Source organism: Canis lupus, chromosome 20, assembly GCF_011100685.1.
Source record: "Canis lupus familiaris isolate Mischka breed German Shepherd chromosome 20, alternate assembly UU_Cfam_GSD_1.0, whole genome shotgun sequence".
In the NCBI taxonomy this organism is placed as follows: Eukaryota; Metazoa; Chordata; class Mammalia; order Carnivora; family Canidae; genus Canis; species Canis lupus.
The window spans coordinates 39,224,496-39,236,240 of NC_049241.1; the positions used below are offsets into that span (position 1 = coordinate 39,224,496).

The 11,745-nt window shown below is 52.8% G+C and overlaps 1 long non-coding RNA gene across 2 annotated transcripts; it reads left to right on the plus strand.

Annotated features, from left to right (window-relative positions):
- The first annotated feature begins 2,498 nt into the window (after positions 1–2,498).
- On the plus strand, positions 2,499–10,444 carry LOC102152848. 2 transcript variants are annotated; one of them, XR_005374916.1, is made up of 3 exons: positions 2,499–2,724; positions 6,570–6,860; positions 10,167–10,444. It is a non-coding gene; the product is annotated as an uncharacterized LOC102152848 (long non-coding RNA). The 2 variants fall into 2 exon arrangements; XR_005374915.1 differs by lacking the exon at positions 2,499–2,724 and adding an exon at positions 6,129–6,263.
- Positions 10,445–11,745: the final 1,301 nt, after the last annotated feature.

Consider the following 11,745-nt stretch of genomic DNA (forward strand, 5'->3'; position numbering starts at 1 on the left):
AAGCCACGAGTGTGAACAGGGAGGAATGTGACCCGATTTCCATTTAGAAAAATCAAAAGGAGGATGGACTGGGAGGGACCAAAGGAATAAGCACCAGAGAGAGGGCGGAGTCAGATAGAGGACACCCAAGGCTCAATTTCCTGGGACAGGGCAAGGAAGACAGGGGCTGAGAGGTCTGGAGGGCACCTCAGTGTTCCATAACACTTACCCTTCTTTATAAAAACCTTAAGATTAACATCCTGTGCATACACTGCACCTTGTTCTTACCTCCCTACATGGAGCGCCGCCCCACCCTCATCTGTTCTAATAGTTGTGTAGTCTGTACAAGGAGGATGCTCCATAGTCACTCAGCCAGGCTCCTGGGGCGGGGTGTTTCCAACCAATTACTCTTAGAAACATCACACAATGAACGTCCTGGGGTATAATTTCACATGCATATGAATGTATCTGTAGGATAAATTCCTAGAAGTGGGCAGTGCTAGGTCAAAGGACCTGTGCATTTTTAATTTTGATAGATATTGCCAAGTTGCTTTCATGGAGGTTCTACAATTTCCACTCTAGGAAGCAGCTACGAGTTGCTCTCATGGGGGAGAGCATGTCTCCCCCATGTTCTCCAGAAATGAAATGCGAAATGTGGAATGTGCAATGCTGAATGCGAAATGCTCGAAATGCTCAGTGACCTTTCACAGCTTTGCCTATTTAATTTGCATTTCTCTCAGAGGAATGAGGTTGAGCCTGGTTTCAGTGGTTGAGTCTTTTGGATTCCCTTTTGTGTGAACTCTATGTTCATCTCCTTTACCCATTTTTCAGTGGGATTGCTGGTCTTTTCCTTCCAGATTATAGGAGCCTTTCGTATGTTACAGAAGTTTGCGACTTTTTCCTTATTGTTTGTCTTTAAACTTTTTTTTCTTTTCTTTTTAAGATTTTATTTATTTATTCATGAGAGACACAGAGACAGAGACATAGATAGAGGAATAAGCAGGCTCCTCACAGGGAGCCCGACATGGGACCGATCTCCAGACCCAGGACCATGCCCTGAGCTGAAGGCAGACGCTCAACCCCCTGAGCCATCCAGGCATCCCTAAACTTTTTTTTTTTTCATGTGGAAATGTTTGATGTTTATGTAGTCAAATGTGTCTGGTTTGTTTCTTCTTGTGACTTTTCTGGGTTTTACTGCTGCTGTTGTTATATTTAGAAAAAGTCCTATCAAATTAAAACTCTGCAAAAATCCCTTTCTTTTCTTGTGGAAATGTGTTCTTCATTTTTGGTTCCTCTAGCCTTGATCCAACTAGAATTGGTGTTTGTTTTAAGGTGTGAGGTAGGGATCCAAGTTAATTTTCCCCTCAAACTATTGCCTAGTGATTTTAGCATCATCTTTTCTTAGAGGTTCTTCTCTTTTTATTATTAAAGATTTTATTTATTTACTCATGAGAGACACACAGAGAGAGGCAGAGAGAGAGTCCTGCTCAATGCAGGACTCAATCCCAGGACCCTGGGATCAGGCCCTGAGCTGAAGGCAAATGCTCAACCACTGAGCCACCCAGGTGTCCCTCTTGGAAGGCATTCTTGATGAGTCACTGAGACTTGGGAAATATGCCACAGGAGGAATAGCATGTCCTGTGGCCTGGTGTCCTACTGGTGGGTGGTCAGGGGCAAACAGCGTCAGGAGATCAGCACCAGTAGGACAGGGTGGCAAAGTGGATATAGCCCTTGGAGGTTAAGAAAAGGGAAAGAGAAGCCCACATTAGGGGCTGCATTTGATTTTTTGCTTGGACTCCAGAAATGGTCATTTTAGGTACTCAGTTTTAACTTTGCCTGTCATACCATAGTTCCTTCAGTCCATTTTGTGACCTTGGTATAACCTTGATGCAGGCAGAGTGGTGGGGAATTAAAAGATAGCAGGAAGGGAAATCTATTCCTGAGAACCATTTGAGGGGTCAGTTGGCCAAGGCCTAGCCTCCCCAGTTCTGGTGTAGGGAGAACTATTATGATGCGTGAGGCAGGGCTCAGCTGGGCTGCACCCGCCTCCCCAGTCCCCCTTCTCTCTGCTCCTCTTTTTCTCTGCTCCCTCCAGGCTCCTATTCCTTCCCCTTTTCTCTGCCAAGACCCATTAGCTGTGATCTCGGATGTCATTCTGGCCCCTGGTCCTCCCTTAATACAGTGGAGGTCAGATGGGCAATCTCTAATGCCAGACCTGCTTTGAAGGCATTGTGGGAAGTTCTGATGTGTGTCTGATGGCACCTGGAGTTGCTCTGGGCCAAGGCAAGTGAGGGCCCGGGTTCTGTGCCAGGAAGCTAGCGGGGGTGGTGGTGGAGGAGTGAATATAGTACACACACACCCCCACCTCCTCTGGGCCTCTGCCCCCAACCCTAAAGATGTCCCTCCCTCCACCTCCTTCTGGAAATTGGAATAGCAGATTTGTTACCTCTTTCAGCCACTTGGTGGCAGCAGTGGAAGCCTTAGTGTGCCTCGTTCTGTCCTTTCTCAGTGGAGCTTTCTCAGTGGAGCTTGACCTCCAAGGAGACCCTGAGGTTATCTGCTGGTCCTGGACCTCCAAGAAGCTTAGGCAAGATGGGGACCACATCTCCTCCAAGGCACAGGATCTCCTTCCATCTCAGAGGGATGAGGGGCCGTGGCCCTGACTCCTCTCTCAGCACCACTTCTGTAGAGGCTCCTGGGGCAGTAGCTGGGTAGGAGGAACAGAGATTGAGGACTGCTCCTGAGGTGGGTCTCAGGAGCTTGGCTACCCTAACCATGCCCACTGCCTCCCAGTCGGTAACCAGAGAGGATCCTTCCTGGCGTCTGAGGACCCTGGAAAGATGAAGGAGGAGGAAGAGGGTGAGAAGGAAGCCAGGACTGTTGGACAAGATCCCACTGCCCCCTGCTTGGTCCCCCATCCCAAATTCAGCAGTAGGGTGGCACTGAAGGCTCTAACATTACCTATCCGTGGGCTGAGACTGAACTTGGCCCACCCCTCCCAACAGCAGCATATCTCCTTTCTCTCCACAGAGAGATGAGGGACGGTGTCCTAGAGGGTTTATGAATTCTCCCAGCATCTCATCCCCCACTGCCTTGTCTCCCTCCCCAAGCCCTGCATCACTCAGGCTGCACCAGCCTCCTTGTCATCCACTCCAGCTCCAGACGCCTCTCGTTTATCTCCATCACGTTGGATGAGGAGGTGCCCAGACTTGGTGTCAATCTCCACATGTACCGTCTCTGTGCCCCAGCCACAGGGCCTAGCCCAGGCAGGGCTTGAGGAACCTGCTTTCTGGGTGTGTAGGGTTCATGGAGTCATGGCCATTTGAGCCCCTTCTGACAGGCTGCATCAAAGCCTTAAGCCTCTATGTGGGATCATCAGCGACAGGCAGACCATTGCCCTGGCAATCATCCTCTTGTTACTGGCCCATGAACAGGGCCTGCCTTATGCTGACCTGACTGGCCCCGGGGTCCTGGGCACTCACGGACCAGTAGGGAAAGCAGCTGAGTCCTAGCTCCTAGGAAGGGCTTGGTGAGGTGATGGCTCCTTTGGGCTCCCCAATGCCTGGGAAAGACAGATGATAAACAGACGAACCAATAAACAAGGTATTTTTAGGCTCTGAGGCAGACAAAACAGAACTGTATGGAAATAAGAAGTGGAGGAGGAGCTTCAAATGGGCGCTAAAGGAAGTGCAGCCACCTGAAGCACAGGGCTGACATTCCAATGTCCAGAGTTGCTATCCACATGTGCACCTGGGGCAGGAAGGTTCCAGATGAGAAAAATGACAACAGCAAAAGCAGAGGCTAGAGGTTTCTTAGAGAAATAGTCAAGAGGCCAATGTGACAGAAGATGCCAGGGAAAGGGAGGGCCTGGCCTCATTGGGTGGGGAAGGGCTTCTAGCAGGCCAGAAAGAACACCAGGGACAGACATGAGAACAAATGAAGAGGTGAATGAATGAACACACAAATGAGGCCTGGGGCCAGGCTCTCCAGAGCTCAGGTCTTGCCCTGAGGTCTTTGTGAGGAGGGTCATGACAAATACGTCCAGGAAAATGCGCCACTTCCTATCTGGACAGGGGCTTGGCCCCCAGGGCAGCTGTGGACCCAGCAGGGCCTCGGCTTCCACATCTGTGACAGGGTGGGTCCGGCCTCTCCTCTTCCCCAGACTCTCAGCCCCCAGCAGAGGTGGGGCTATGGACAGCTGGGTCCCTGCTACATGGGCAGATCCACTGCAGGAAGCCTCTCCAACTTCCTGGCCCAGCTCTCAGTCACTTGTCAGGCCCAAGGCTACCTTACCCAGCCCTGACCCCCACCCAGACAAGGACCATTTATCTCCATCAGCTGTTCCCAGCAACCAGGCCCTCGGCCAACAGGTCCTATCTCTACCCCATGGGGCTGACACTGGGCAGCCCTTCCCTAACTCCCAGCCTCATCAGCTGGACCCCCCCAGGGAGGAAGCCACCACAGGTAAGTCCCCACACTGTTCTGCAGGGTCCTGGAGAAGGAACCCCTTCCTACCAAGTCCCTGGGAAACCCAGCTTCTAAGAGTTCAAGATTCATTCACTGCAGGCATCTATGAGTGCCCATAACATGCTCATGTGGGTTGGGTATTGGGCACAACAGAGGGAAGCAAGGCACAGATCCCACCATCACCCATACCAGGAAGGACGCTATCACCAGGCCCAGCCTTATGACCAATGCAAACTCAGGGAGCCTCAGGCCTGGGTTCCTCCAGCTCAGAACAGGGGCCCGTAGGCCTCCACCAAGGGCCTGCTTCATCCTGCCTCTGGAGGTGAGGAGGAGCGTCCTCAGGCTCTAACTCTGAGAATGACAGCTTCCACCAGGGCTCTTACCCCACCTGGTACTGCCCGCCCCTGCCTAACTGGTATGGGTATGTCTCCCATTCCCCTATCCACCCCGGCCCCAGGTGAGAGGCCCCAGGTACCAAGCAAAGGTGGGGGTGTCTGAGAGACTATGTGTGGCCATCAGTAAGGACACAGCTGCATAGGACACATATGTGAAGGGTAGCGAAGCTCCACCAGGGCAGGGATGGTCCCTGTCACCTCCATGCCTGGCACACATACTTGCCAGGGTGTGAGCATGCCAGGCTGGTATGTGGTGGATGGGCCATAGCCATGAGTTGCCTTCTTTGATTGGAGGTAATAGGGTTCAGGGCAGGCTCCCCCCAAAACATGGCATTTTGACATACTGACTTCTTGAATCAAAGTTACTTAAGAGGCAGCTGGTGCAAGAAGGATGTTCTGACCCTCCTCTGTCCCCCTGAAAGCAGGAAATAAATCTCCCACTTGAAGGGTACCTTCCCCATACCAGGAGGTAGAGACACATCCTCATTACCAGAGATGGGGAATTCAGGGTCAGGAGGGCCGCATAAACAAACCTTGTTATTTCTTCACCAACTTCCTACCCCTGGCCCAAACTTCTTTTTCTTGTCAGCTCTTCGCAAATTTAGTATTTCTTTGTCTGAAAGGCACAAAAGCTGCCTGTTTGGTCACTTCTTTGAGTCTCATATTTTATGAGCTCCTATACATATGAAATGAAATGTTTTTCTACCGTTAATCTGTCTTATGTCAATTTAATGATTAGGCCAGTTGAAGAGCCCAGAAGGGAAAAAGGGAAAACTTTGCCTCCCCTACAGCTCAGGGGATCTTCCACCCTGCCTTGTCCCTCTGGCTGGGTCCAGGCCTGAGCCTGTTCAGGAGGCTCACTGGGCTGCAGAGATGAATGGGGGTGGGGCTTTTCTCATTGCTCCCCAAAGGCACAGGGGTCCTCTGAAGTAAGATCTCTCTTTTCTCTCATCCCTTCTCATAGGGCAGCCTCCCTTCTTGAATTTCCACCCACAGGCCCAGGACAGGCCCTTGGAGCCCTTAATCCCTGCTCTCCCATCAGCCCCGTCTTTCTCCCCAACCTTATCTATCTCCTGCAGCCACTGCAGGCTCCCCTGCGGCCAGCCTTCCCCTCCCTCTAGCCTCACTGCAGGTCAGGGTGTGTGGTTGTATGTCTGCCTCCCCTCCCCTCCCTTCCCACTTCCTCCCCTTCCTTCCCTTCATCTCCTCTCTTCACCTTCCTCCTCCCTACCCTTCTCCCTCTAGTCTCCCCCCACCCCTGCCAGCCTCCTCACCCTCCTCCCTACCTCCCCTCCCTTCTCCCTCTTTTCTTCCTCTGCCGCTCCCCCTCCTCCTCTCACCACCTCTTCCTTCCTCCCTTGGGGAGAGAAAGGAGTTGGAGGGATGGCTACGGACAGTAGCCACTGTACTCACTCATCCAAGGTCAGCTTCCCAGGCCAAGTGCTGGACAAAGACCCCTTTGGTCACTTTCCTTCAAAGGGGAGGAGCAGCTAACGGTACCCCACAAAGAGAGGCCCCAGGGGCTGTGGAGATAAGAGGGCACTGGATGTGAGCTGTGGCCTGGGAGGGATTGCATCCCATCCCTAGACATGCTCCCTGTAATCTGGAATCCAATCTGCAGGAAATTCTCAGGAGGAAGCTTTGTCTTCCAGAAAGAATACCATGTATTGAATACCATGCATGCTGCGGGGCATGGAACCACCATGCATCTTTCTTTCTTGGCCTCAGGGCTTCCGTCTTCCTACCTGTCTAGAAGATGTCGAAGGAGTTGGATATCAGCCAGCCCAATGATGACTTGATCCAGGGTCAGTTCCTGCCTCTGCCACTTTCTACCTGTGAGCTCCCCAGCAAGTCACTTAAACTCTCAACAACTCACCTTCCCCATGTATACAATGGGGTTATGAGGCACACCTCTACCATAGAGCCTGTGAGGACCTAAGAAGCTGCCTGGCACATGGACCTTGGCCAGAGGAGGCAAGATCAGAGAGCATCACGGCAGAAATAGCGAGATGAACCTAGGTTAGCAGTGAGCGAAAGGGACAATAGAGCCCACTCTCCCCCTCACCCCCTACCCCAGGGTTCCTGCTTGGCCCAGAGAGCAGGTGCAACTGGGATTTATCCTTGGCCAAGGAATGCTGGAGAGGGGGAAGCAGGGCAGTGTGACTTGGGATGGGCACTCCCCGAGGAGCTTACTGCTAGTTGGACGGGGAGGGGGGACGTGGAGCGTGTGCAGGCAGGGGACAGGATGGCTGGGATTGTGATGAGCACCAAATGGGACAGCAACAGTGGTGTCAAAGCTCCTCACATACTAGGTGCTCAGTGAGGGCTCATCGTCTGACTCTGCCTCCTCCAGGATGGGTCTTCCTTGTCACCCCTCCTCCTTTTCCAGAGCTCGGGGTTAGCTCAGGGCTAGGCAGAGTCCAGGTGCTGCCCAGTGTGGATTTGAGAGAGGAGGGAGATTGTGCATGAGTGTGAGGCCTGGCTCATCCCTGCCCACCCTGTCAGGCTCAGCGAGAAGTGCCTGTAGAGTGGAGCCCCCAGAGTGACTGGTGCCTCCCCAGATGCACAGACAGACTGATGGACAGAGATGGAACGCCGCCTCCTCTGGTCAGCCCCCAGCGTCCCCGGGGATACCTTGAGGAGGTGTGGCTGGCATGGTCTGTTGAGGCTTGATCATGGAGGCCTTGAATGCCAGGCCTAGGAGAGACAGCTGTTGGCTGTAGCTGGTAGCAGAGTATGCCAATGCTTGTTGTGTGTCCAAGAATGCATGTGTGAGTAGGTGGGTACACTCTCCTACCTACTGCCCCGGCCTCTCTGGGAAGCACATCCGTACTGTAATGCTCCCAGGTGGGCAGGCAGGTGCCCACTCAGGCACTGAGACACCCCAGCTCTCTGCCTATCCACCACCTTAGCCACTTCTGCCAATAGGCCACGTAGGCAATGAACACATCAGGCAATTAAACAGCAGATCAATTCAACTTAACTTCTTAGAGGAAAGCAGCTGTACTCAGTGGAGGGAGGGCAAGGCTACAGGAGACAGAGGCTGCACTGGGAGGGAATAGAGTTGGCAGGGCAAGGTGAGGAGGGGGTGGGGGGCTGCTAGAGACAGCTACAGAATGCACTCTGGGGAAGAAAGCAGAAGCCAAGGGGAGGGCAAAGGAACTATGACCAAGGTCACTGACCAAAAGGACCAGGGTAGGACTGGGTGGTGGCAGAGAGAATAAGAAAGATGGAAAGGAGACCCAAGGTGGGCAGAGGAAGAGCTTGTGTCTTCTCAGCTGCCCTAGGGTCCCCTCCTGGTGGGGCAGGGGCCAGTGGTAAGAATACACACATATGGGACACCTGGGTGGCTCAGTGGTTGAGTGTCTATCTTCAACTCAGGGCATGATCCTGGGATCCTGAGATTGAGTCCCACATTGGGCTCCCCACGGGGAGCCTATGTTTCTGCCTCTCTCTGTGTGTCTCTCATGACTAAATAAATAAAATCTTTAAAAAAGATTTTATTTATTTAGTCATGAGAAACAGAGAGGAGAGAGAGAGACAGAGGCACATGCAGAGGGAGAAGCAGGCTCCATGCAGGGAGCCTGATGTGGGACTCGATCCCGGGTCTCCAGGATCATGCCCTGGGCTGAGGGCGGCACTAAACCGCTGAGCCACCCGGGCTGCCCAATAAATAAAATCTTAAAAAAAAAAAAAAAGAATACACACACTTTTCCAAGCTTGCAGGATGCTTTAGGACTTGCTCTATTGGTCATGCTGGTCCCGGGCTCTCCCAAGGGTGCCCTAGGAGGCCTCTTTGACCACATCTTGCACACAGGAGAACTGGCCCCATGGGTGAAAGTGCTGGAAAGTCACTCATTCATTCATTCATTCATTCATTCATTCGGTGATGTTCTCTGAGCATCCACTAAGCACCAGGCTCAGGGTTTGCCACAAGCAGACCCGAAGAGACGTCAATGCACACATGGGTAAACATCCTCCCGCAGGGGAGAGGACAGGACAGAAGGAGTCTGGTTCAGGGAAGAGGGCACAGAAGGATCCCTAGACTGGGCAATCTCTGACCTAAGGTGGAAGAATAGGAGCAGTTAACCAGAGGAACGTGTGGGTGTAGGGAGAAGACAGGAAGGGTAGGCATTCAGGCATTGGGGACAGCAGGGGCGTAGCCAGAGGGCCAATGAGCCCACCCTCTGGAGATGGCACTTTGTCTATCTGTGGGGACCAGGGGTCTGTGGGTGGGTTGGAGCAGTCAGTGTGGTGGGAGTGGGTGGGAGGAGCTCAGGCTGGTCCTGAGGGCAACAGGGCAACAGGGAGCCAGGGATGGTTTTGAGCAGAGGTGGGATGGGAAGCCCCATCTGGAGGTTGGATTGTCCAAGCCAGAAGCCCTGCAGGAAGTGCAGGGCTGGGAGGAGGGATGGATTGCTTGTGGGTGGGAGCAGCATGTCTGAGGATAGATCTGGAACTCAGCATAGAAGATACCCCATGAATCTCCTATATGAATAGGACCTATATGTGCTACAGCCCAAGGGTGAGAATGAGGCCACAAGCAAGGATGGACTCAGAGAGAAGGTGTAAGACCAGCAGTGGGGACAGAGCCCTGGGACAGGCATGATCCAGAGAAAGCTGGAAGAAGACACGTTTGAAGAGACTGAGGCAGTGTAGCCAAGGGGCAGTTGTGTGATGTAGAAAGCAGTCGCTAACAAGCCGCATGCTGGTGAGGGGCTGCTGTGTGCATGTCAGAATCAGTGGGGGGCCTGGGAGCTGCACGTGGCAGCTTTGGAACAGAGGAAGTAGAGATCACAGTGTGGACACCCTGGGAGGAGTTTAGAAAAGATGAGTAGACAGACAGGCAGACAGCTGTAGGCACGTGCGGGAATGGGGGTCGTGTGGTGTGGGGGGGATGGCTGTGGGAATGCTAGGAGGAGGTTGGGAAGAGGGGTTGATGGAAGGGTAACGGAGATGACATGAGGAACAAAGCACAGGGCCCCTTAGTATGAACACAGATGTGTGATCTTAGCCAAGCCCCTGCCTCAGTTTCCCCATCTATAATATGAGGGGGCTCCTCCTCACTCATAGGCACTGAGGATCCTGTGGTGAATAAGACAGGCTGGTTCCTGCCTCTGGGCTCACAGCCTAGAGGGGGCCAGGCAAGAAGAGAATTGCCCCTAGAAGAATGAATCAAGGAAAGAGAAGTTAAGGCAACAGGCAGGCCCAGCAGAGGCCAAGCCTGCTCAGGTGCTCATTCCCAGTAATCCCTGGGGAGTCCCTGACCCCATCATTCTCCCTCCTTGGGTTGGAGACAAGCACATTCCCCCATCCTTGGTGCAGGCCTAGCCAATCAGCTTCCTCCAGCTTCAAGACCACAGTGACTTTCTGGGATGGAATGTGACCTACTCGGCACTGAGGCTTCTGCTGGCAGTATGAGAATGAGGTATCCTGAGGGGGCAGGACTGGGAAGTCCTGGAGGAGCATGAAGTTCATACTCAGAGAAGTACAAGATGGAGAGGCTATGTTCTGATAATAATGTTTAAGCATTTACATCTAGCCATGCTCAAAGACCTAGACTTTCAGTTACTTGTGCCAATAAATTCCATTTTGTTAATGCAGTTATATGAGTCATGGTTCCTACTTCCCAATTTATGACCTAAAGGGTGAAAGTACCCTCGTGCTTGCTCAGGCCAAGTGAGGGGGGAAAAGTTTCTCAGCAGAGAGAATAACATGAGCAAAGGCCCTGGGGTTGAAAAAAGCTTGACACTACTGAGGCATTGAAAAAAGCTGCCAGGGCAGGGAGCCCAAGAATGGAGATGGGAGATCAAGGAGTTGCTGGAGCTGCCATCTCGGTGAGAGCTAACGGGGTCTGTTAACTAAATCCATCAGTGGTTGAAGTGAGCAAGAAGGGATGGTGGGCAAGAAGGGATGCTGGGTCCAGTGAAGAGTGAAGAAGACTAGCCCACAAGGCTTTCCATTTGGGGCTCAGGAGAGAACCTGAAAGATCCCAGGAAGACTGGAGTCTTAGAAGGGACCGATCTCAGAGATGGAAGAGTGACTACTGGAGTAGACTCAGGATGGAACCCTAAATAACAGGCAAGTAATGGGGCAGAAGGAGGGCAGTGGGGTCTGGGGAGCCAGGCCACCTCATCCACTGTGTGCGGTATGCCTGGTGAGGTCTTTGGTGGCCTTGCCCTGAGCCATTTCCAGGGTGGGACAGGGGAGCCGCATGGGGATGGGAAGGGCGCATGAGGCTGTAGACACCTGGGCTCGGCAGACGGCAACAGAGAGGCTGAACAAGCATCTTCTGGGCATCAGATCCAAAGACTGAGGCGTCTCGCCCCACTCCTCCACCAGGGCTTCGGACAGGAGACACAGGACCAGTGAGGAGGAGCCAGGAAATTAAAAGTGGGGCATCTAGAGAGTCAGCGGAGCAAGGGATCCTAGCGGGGGTGGTGGGTGGGGGGAGTCTTCCCAGACTGTACGGAGCGGCTAAAGGGGACTATTCCAACAGTCAGGAGGCGAGCAAGAGAGGGGGTGAAGCGGACAGCCTGACGGTAGGACCCAAGAGACACCAGGAGGCACGGCGGGATCCAGAAGGAGCCTTGGCTGCTTTCTATCCTGGGGAGATGGGCTGCCCCTGAGGCCCCCAGGATGAGGCTCCGAGGGGCAGACACCCAGGCCTCGCCCTGAATCAAAGCCTTCCCAGGCCCCACCCTACCCCACCGGGTGGCTAAAAATAAAAGCAACGATAATTTCCCTAAATGAAACCTCCACTTAAACACTTAAAAAGCAATAAAAACTCAATTTTCTTTCTCTCAATTATTTTACTTATTCCATTTTCCAAAAGGTTCACCCTGTTATGAAGATGTATTTTTCCCCATCAGCGGCAGCGTTCTCCGCCATTACTCAAACTGAC